The 9,451-nt window shown below is 34.8% G+C and overlaps 1 non-coding gene across 1 annotated transcript; it reads left to right on the top strand.

Annotated features, from left to right (window-relative positions):
• The first annotated feature begins 7,774 nt into the window (after positions 1 to 7,774).
• On the top strand, positions 7,775 to 7,881 carry LOC131177458 (small nucleolar RNA R71). Its single transcript, XR_009146930.1, has one exon. It is a non-coding gene; the product is annotated as a small nucleolar RNA R71 (small nucleolar RNA).
• The last annotated feature ends 1,570 nt before the right edge of the window (positions 7,882 to 9,451 follow it).

Below are 9,451 nucleotides of genomic sequence, written 5' to 3'. Positions count from 1 at the left end.
CTAGTCACTAAAACCTCAAAATCCATTTGCATACAAGGAACAACAGTAAGGCAAGCAATGCTGGCACTAAAATATGAATGTGTAGACCCCGAGTCAAACAAGACATATATATCTTGATTAAAGATTGAGAAAGTACCAGCAACAATGTTAGAAGTCTCAGCCTCTTCTCTCTATTTCATTGTGTACACTCTGATTGAAGTACCACCTTATTCTGGCTGATTCACAGCACTCTGACTTCCAGGTGTACTACCCCTATCTCTACCTCTGCCTCTGTTAACTGCTGGTGAACTCCTCGGTGTAGAAGCTTAGGCTGATCCCTCTGATGTAGCAGATGGTCCAAAACAGTGTGCACTTGTACAATCCTTAGCAAAATGACTGCTCTCTCCATAGTTGAAATATGCTCCTGTGAATCTATAGCATACTCCACTGTGTGTCTTGCCACAGGTTTCACAAAGTCGGACCGGCAGTGCATTTGTGAGTGTCTACTGGGTTTGCTGATTAGATTGGGGTGGTCTCTGTCTAAAAAATCTGCCTTTACCAGACTTGTGTGAACTAGATCCCCCAAAGTTTTTCCTCTTTCTTGATCCACTATCAGTAGCTTGACCAGTAGCCTTTCCACTTTTCTCTTTCTCTTCAGTACCCTTTTTAACTGTTCCTTCTCTTTCAATCCTCTCTAGTTCCAGGGCTTGTGAGATTAGCTCTAAGAAATTCTGGTGTCGGAACCCCACTACTTGCATTCTCAAATTAGGCCTTAACCCGGCCTCAAAATGTTTACACCGATCTCTGGTAGTGGTAAGCAGTCTTCCAGCATAATGACTCAGCCTGGAGAAGTCTCTCTCATACTCTGCTATTTTTTTGTTCTCCTGTTTCAGACTTAAGAATTCCTGCAGTTTCATGTCTACATAGGCATTTGGGACGTATTTCTGTCTGAACTCTCTGAGGAAGTCATCCCATGTCAATACTAGGGGTTCCACCAAGCTATGGGGGATGGTCTTCCACCAATCATATGCATCCCCCCGTAGTAATGAGACTGAATATTCAAATTTCAACTCCTCAGTGCAATGCAAGTTCTTGAACACTCTTTCTATTCTTTCCAACCACTACTCTACTTCCAAAGGGCCCACTATACCCTTAAATTCTATCGCCCCATACTTTATTAGTTTGTCATACTGCCTAGATGGAGGCTGTGGTTGTTTTGCTGGGGTTTGAATTGGGGCTTGGGTGGGCATGTTTCCAACCATTTGCTAAAATAAGACAGCCATCTGCTGAGCGAATTGAGCAGGAAACTGCGGCATTAGTGGAGCTAGAGTAGCCAACTCACTCACATTCTGGAGAGCTGGGGTTTCTCCCTGTGCCTTTACCTCAACAGACTATTCAACCGAATGATCCCTTCTTCCATTTCAATTCAAAGAGATTATCTACTCCCTGACAACAAACATAAGGAGGATTATCTCCATTAGTTCATATTCATGATGTAAATGTATCATATGTATCAATAAATGACATTGAGTAGTTATACTAATGAAAGAAACTATTCAAATGCATAGTTCAAAACTCATTCAAAACATAGCTCTGATACCACTAAAACATATCACACCTTACCTGTAACACCTCGAACCTCCGAGCTCTGAGTAGTACTATTTTTGGTCTGTGACTAGTACTATTCAAAGACACCTTAAAGACCAAAAATATTAGGAAAATTAATTGAGTTAGACACAATAAAAATTCAAGTGAACCAAAGACCTAAGGACTCATCGGATATTATGAAAAAGAAGAATTATGACCCAATGAGGGGCATTTTGGTCAATTCACTTCAAGAGTTGATTTTTAATCAAAATGTAAATTTAATTAAATGAAAATAATATATTGAATTATGAAGAAATTTTGAGAAAAATTAAAGTATAAAATAAAAAGAAAAGAAAAGAAAAGGAATAAAAATTTAAGTTTAATTACCCTTATAAGATAATTAAAATTTATAATTTAAATAAACTAAATTTAGAGATAAATATATAAGACAAGGAAAATTAACTAAAAAAAAAAAAAAGCCATTTTCCTTTTTCCATTCCTCATTGTGCCACCACCCTTCCCACCCTCTCTCTCTCTTCTCTTTTCTTCACTTCCTCCATTAACACTTCTTCCCCATCTTTGATTTTCGCACTTTCCTTCCATGGGTCCTTCATCTATTTAGTAGGAAACATAAAAAAAAAAAAAAGAAAACTTTAATTGAGAGATTTAAATAAGAAGAACAAGAAATTGGAAGAGATTGGAAGTGGGAAAAATCATCAAGTGAGGTAAGCTCTCTCTTTCATGCTTGATTAACCAAGTATGCTTTGAATCAAGTTTAGGTGTGATGAATTTACATGAGAAAGCATGAAAAATATGCATGAATCTTGAAAGGGATTTTTGGCTAGCTTGCGTAATCTAGGGTTTTGATGGTTTTGATTTAAATTTAACATGAACCCTAACTTAAATGAGGTAGTATGTAGGATTTGTGAAGGGAAATTGCATGGAATTTGCTTGAATTGGAAAATGGAAAATTAGGGTTCATGGGAAAATTAGAGCTTTTAATGTATGAAGTGTAATTAGTATTTATAATGACAAATTATGGTTATTTGAAGTCCCTTGAATGTGAATTGACATTGAGTTGATGAATGGAAGTAATGAAAAGGTAGGATTGGGGAAAATTGTAAACTAGGGTTTTGAAAAATTAGGGGTTTTATGCTAGAAAGTGCCATAGATGTGTTTAATATTAAATTATGGTCATTTGGGGTGGATTAAATGTGAATTGAGGTTGATTAATGGAAGTAATTGAAGAATTGAAAATTTAACCATAGGCAGCATTTTGCATACTAAGTTCAGTGTGCTTAGCAGCCTATAAGTTGAGCTACACAACTCCAATTGGTGTGAAACCAATTGGAAATGAAACTTTAGATATATTGCTAGAATTTTCATAAAGATTCCCTGCCTAGAAAATGACCATAAACTACCCTAAATGAACCTAGAAACTGAAAGTGAAATTCTAAAAATCTGCAAATTGACCATATAAATAGTAAGCTTTGCAAGGCTATAACTTTCTCTAGAAAACCCCAATTTAGGTGATTCTTGAACCGATAGAAACCTAAAATATAGTAGAACTTTTCATTTTAAGAACATAAGGCCAAATTATAAACTTAACCCAATCAAATTGCTAAGCAAATTTGAGTCACCAAATCTGCCAAAATCTGGAAATCTGCAAATTGATCATATGAATAGTAAATTTACAAGGCCATATCTCTCTCTAGAAAACTCTAATTTAGGTAATTCTTGAACTGATAGAGACATAAAACATATTAGAACATTTCGTATGAGGAACTTGAAGCCTAATTATGAACTTAACCCAACCAAATTGCCAAGCAAAGTTGAGTCGATAAATCTGCCAAAACATAAACAGTAATTTTTGCATAGCCACAACTTTCTCTAGAAAACTCCAATTTAGATGATTCTTAAACCGACAGAAACCTAAAATATATTAGAACATTTCATATGAAAAATATAATGCCAAATTATGAACTTAACTCAATCAAATTGTTGGACAAAGATAAGTTACCAAATCTGCCAGAATTAACCTACGTGAATAGTAATTACTCTTTTGGTCATAACTTGAGTTACACAACTCTGAATTAGGCGATTCAAAAAGAAAAATAAAGTTAAGACTTAGATGAACAGTTTTCATGAAGAATATGTCACCAAATTATGATTGAAACTAGGTAAAAATTGGGTTTAAAGATTAGAGCACCAAGCTGTCCAAAAATTTCTAAACACTTTGAAATTTCAAATCTAACTTAGGGAGGCATTAGACATTTATGTAATAAGTACTTGGCAGTAATTGAGATGAGTATTGAGGCATTCTATTTGCATGTTTTCAGTAGAAAAAGTAGTTGGAACGGACGAGAAAAAGTAAGCAACGAAAAAGTATTGAGCACAACTAACCTTTTTCTTCGTTTTTAAACTTGTAAATTGTTTGAAATGTGTTTATTTGAATGAGATTGCTTTGAACGAGTTTACTTTGAATGAAATATGATTTTTCTCTTGCATTTGAGAAATTTGGGTGTTTCCACCTCTATATGGATTTTATGATGATTTGAATGTATTTATTGGGTTGCAAATGGGATTATTGAGTGGGAAACTTTTAGAAATTTTTTTGAAACCACAGTTAGTATGATAGTCCCTTTTGGAACTCTCCAATAGTAATGGCTACTTGGGGTTGATAATTGATATTGATTATGTCTCCCATTAATAACGGTTAGTGGGGTAAGACTATATGAGTACTCATTAGCTAGCTAGCCCTTCCCTCATTAATAACGGTCAGTGGGGTTGAGATTACTTTATCGTGATATACAACACAACATTAATCATGAAATTTTGTGTCATGGTCTAAACCGTGTGTTGATGTTGGTAACACTTATGCTTTGTGAATGGTGATTTGTAAAGTATGATTTCTCATTCGAAATGTGATTTCAATAAATGATTCTTATGGACTCAGAAAGTTTTGTGATGCTATCATGATTATGCAAATATATGATTTCTTATATTTTGACAAGTTTTGTGTGACACCCCTTACCCGTCTACAGTGTAACCGAGCAAGATATGCCACAAAGTGTACCGGAATACCATAACTTATCCCATTGATATTTATCCGTTCTTAATTTATTTATTTATAGTTATTAAGTGAAATTTATGAAATTGATCTCATTTAGATCATTTATTGAAATTATAAATTAATTTGCAGTTCCAAAAATTTTACAGAAAATCCAACAGAGTGCCGGCTAAAAATAGAGAAAATAGTTCTTTGGAACCTGTAGAAAACACTTCCAATAATTTTCTTAACCCACAACTCCAATTAATCATCATTTCTCAATAAATTTCTTATCAAATTCTCAATAATTCCTCAATTTGTCATTCATTCATTCATTTCATATCAAAATCATGCTCAGATTTTGAATAAATACTCAAATTTTATCTATAAACACAAATTTACAGATAATCGCATTAATATAAAATTACATTACAGAAGTTTTAAATATACATAATAAAATAAAAGTTTAATTACAAAATTTAACAAAAATTACAAAATACAAAATGAGACATAGTGTTCTACCAATGCACTGTAGCCTGAGAGGTGACTCTGACTCTATGCAGATCTGTGGCCTCGCCCAGTTTGTGGTCTGCTAGGCTCTCTATCAGTCTCTCCAGAACCTACGCGTGGCAAAAGCAACGCACTAAGCAATACTGCTTAGTGGTGCCAATAATCAAATAAAAAGAACTAAAATAGAACAAGCATGCAGAGTGTATGCAGGTTTTCCATACGTACAATTTTTGGTACTTATTTGTAATATTATTAATTTGTTACTGTTTATATCAATTATTTAATTAAATTTATCAACTTCCATTTTTGGTTGCCCAAGTAACCTATACTGGATGACTGGACTAGATAAACGGGTAAACTGGCACTGGGTACCAAGTACCTCGAGCTGTCACACCATCGGTCACAAGGTGTCTCCCGGTGTGCAACAGAATAGCTAATGAGTTGTAATAAATATTAGGCACAAGGTCAAGTATCACAACAATATCAGAATGGCTAAAAGCCATAAAATCACCGAATGGCCACTTAAGCCATAAATCACAGAATGGCATGATGCCATATGCAGTACTGCTATCCGAACCCTATTGGCATGCCAACCTATCCAACCCAATCTTACTAGGTCTACTAGGGCATTACAAAATTCTTGATTAAATTTTTGTGTTTAACATGTAAGATTACTATTCATTTTACCATTTAAGTCAAAATATTGACTTTCCCATACATAATAGTTACATGAGTTCTAATCACATGAAATTATCACATTTTGGTTCCCAAAAGTGTTGGCATTAGTTGCCAATCAATACTTCAAACCAATAGGAAATAAATCAAAAATTTTAATTTTGTGTGCTAGAGTTCACTATTCCATTAGGCCATTCTACAGTGAGAATTTGGCCAAATGTTCTTAATCAACATTGTTCTTTATTGTGTATTTTTTAATTTCCTTTTTGAATCACTCCATTTGGAGTTTTCTAGCTCAAGTTATGGCTATTTTACCATAACTGGTCGGATGGACTTTTACCCAGAATTTTTGGGCAATTTATGGTTCTGCCAGATTTGGTAGCTCAACTTTGGTTAGCAATTTCATTTGGTTAAGTTCATTATTGGAGTTTGTGTTCTACATGAAAGTTGTTCTAAATTGTCTAAGCTTTTCATTGATATAAATTTCAGGTCAATTAGACCTTTCTACACTGAGTTATGACCAAATGAATGAACACTATTCATTTAGTCATTTTGCCCAGGCAGAATATATGGTATCCGGATATGGTAAATTTTTAGGTCAGTCTATTGTGGTTTTCTGGGCAGGGTTCCTTCATTAAAGTTGTGCCATTATGTATTTAATTTCATTTCCAATTGACTTTGCACTAATTGAACCTACACAACTCCAGTTATAGTTGCCCAAACTTGCTCGACTCACATCTAGCCCTGTAGGTCACTCAAGGCATCACATCTAACCTCAATTCCCATGGCACAAATCACTTCACTTCCTAATCTCACATAGCCAAATGGTCACTAATTGACCATTATAACTTCCTTTCACCAATACATGAGCAAAATCCCAAATTTGGTGTCCCAAACCCTAACTCCAACAACTTCAATTCACTATATACATGCAATCAATGAATTAAGACATCAAATTCATGTTCAATGGTAGCCATGTACAACTATAATTCAATCTAATCAATGAAACCCTAATGTACCCTAAGGCTACTAAAATTTTTAGAAATTAATCATGAAAAATTTATTCAAATTCTCTTAATTTCACACTCTATTCATACTCCACATGATGTATGCACAAAGTTTTAAAGATTAATTGGCACTAACCTTGACTTAGCCAATCTACAAGACTTGAAAACTCCACTCTTTCTCTTTCTAATGGCTACCTAGAGGTACTTTAAGGTGTGGGGTGAAGTTTTAATGAAGAGAGGTTAGGGTTTTATGGTGAAATAAGGTGGGAATCAAGCTTGTGAAATGAGTTTCAATAGAGGTTGAGAGAGAAGAGAGAGGCTGCCGATTCTTTTGGAGAGGAAAAATAGAATTTGTTTGATTTTTAACTCATTTTTCTTCCTTTTTAATTGATTTAAGGGTGGTTGTTGAAAGGTGATTGGAGGAGCTCTTTTTAATGACATCATAATGATGTCATAATTCATGTTTTCCTTTATTTTCCTTTCTTTTCTTTTCTACCCAATTTCAATTCAATTTTTAGCAATATTTATTCATATTTTACGCCATATAAATTATTTATTTAACTGGAAAAGTTGGCCAAAAATCATCTCTGAAGATGAAATGACCAAAATGCCCTCCATTTGGCTTATTGAGCCAAAATCGTCTGTACCGATCTAAAAATTTTTCTAAGCATCTTCTTAGCATTCTAATGCCATTGAAACCTCAATGACTCTTCTTTGGAGTCTCAAAAATTATTTCATGAATTTTCTCTCGGGTTTAAGGCTCCTAGCTACGAGGACCGCAACTTCCCACTGGGTTACCCATCGCTAGGACACTGGCTCATTTAACTTGGTTGTATTTTATTTCAAAAATTTTTCCTAAATTTTTCTTACCATTATTTGAGTTATTTATGACTCCTTACTCTAGTCTAAATATTTTTCCAGACGTTCTAGCTGTTCGAAAAAATTCTGCACTAATAGCCAATCTTCTATGCCATGGTGTGGACATTCCCTCTGCAGGTCTTTTTATCTTTCCCATGCGTCATAGAGTGATTCTCCTTCCTTTTGTCTGAAGGTGTTAAGCTCAAACCTTAGTTTTGCAGTCTTTGTAAGTGGAAAATTCCTTGGTAGAAAAGCTTGAGAAAGGTTCTCCCAAGTAGGGAACGTTCCAGCTGGTTGAGAAAGTAACCACTTCCTTACTCTGTCTCGAAGGGAGAATGGGAATGCTCTGAGTCTTATTGCTTGATCAGACACTCCATTCATCTTGAATGTATCGCATAACGTAAGAAAGCACTGGAGATGATAGTGCGGGTCTTCTATAGGTGAACCTGCAAACTGGGTTTGTTGAATCATTTGGAGCCATGCTGGTTTTATTTCAAAGTTGTTGGCTTCCACTGTGGGTTTAGTAACACTAGGCTGAAATCCTTGGACAGATGGAGTTCCGTAGTCTCTCAAGAGTCTTGGTCTGTCATTATTATCGGCCATGGTTGGAATTTCAAGATCTCCTTGACCGTGCTCTTGATGTTTCCTTTCCCTGCTGATGGCTTTCAGATTTCTGTCTATCTCCAGATCACAATTCAAAATTTCTTCTTCTGGCCTTGTTCTGGTCATATACCAGATTGACACCTGAGAGAAAAGAAGAAAAATATAACCAGTAAAATAAAATTATATAATAAATATAATTGCCTAAATCAGTTAAATTGCCTATCGCTTGATATCACTATAGCCAAAAAATTCCCAGCAATGACACCAAAAACTTGTTTACTAGTTTTACAACCTCGCAAGTGCACGGATCGCTAACAAGTAATAAAGTGATAAGTAGAATATCGTTTCCACGAGGACCTTTGTTTAGCAAGTACCAATCTACACCGTAATTTTAACTGTTTAGGCTATCAAATATTTAGGGAATGAAGTTTGTTAACTTTAAACTCTAGAATAGTAAACTTAAAATGAAGTAATCTATTTTTGGAACAATTCTGGAGTTAAGATTTCAACTTGAATCTTATTAGGGATGTTATCTCATTTATTTACTAAATTGAGGATCATTTTCCTTGATGGAAATTAGCCCTAAGTTATCCTAAATCCTCTCTCAAGGCATCTAGGGTGTATTTTAATTAACTCAAACCCTACTTTCATGGTGATCAAATTAATTAAAATCCTTTAAGACCTTTGACCAAATTTTAGGTTCCACAGAGGTATCAGCCTATGTCTAGGTCAGAATCCCTAGGTTCAAGATCTTGATTTTCTAATGTTAATCTTCACCTTTCAATCCTTCAATTAACATCTACAATCATGTCTAAGTGGGTACCAGCACATAGCATGCATTAAGATCACAAGAAATTAAATCAATAAACGAATCTCAAATCCAGTAAATAAAACTTAATGTTCATCCATAATAATAATAATTACAAGCATTACTCTCCTAAATCCAGAATAAGGAAACTACTCACTCATGGTGAGTTCAGCAAACATCATGATAAAAGGTAAAAACAGTAAAAAGAAAATCATATAAAAGAAATAAAGCAATAGAAATCTGTCTAGGGGGATGAAACGAAGGAACCGAAGATGGTTTGCAGCTTTGATCTTTTGGAGCTTCAGCTGGAAAAACTTCTTTTGGTACTGATGCAGAGCCTGATGGCAGCAGCCTTCAGTAGCACTCCCTGCGACC

The sequence above is a fragment of the Hevea brasiliensis genome, unplaced genomic scaffold (assembly GCF_030052815.1).
Source record: "Hevea brasiliensis isolate MT/VB/25A 57/8 unplaced genomic scaffold, ASM3005281v1 Scaf49, whole genome shotgun sequence".
Classification (NCBI taxonomy): Eukaryota; Viridiplantae; Streptophyta; class Magnoliopsida; order Malpighiales; family Euphorbiaceae; genus Hevea; species Hevea brasiliensis.
This window is presented reverse-complemented; position numbering and strand designations above follow the sequence as displayed.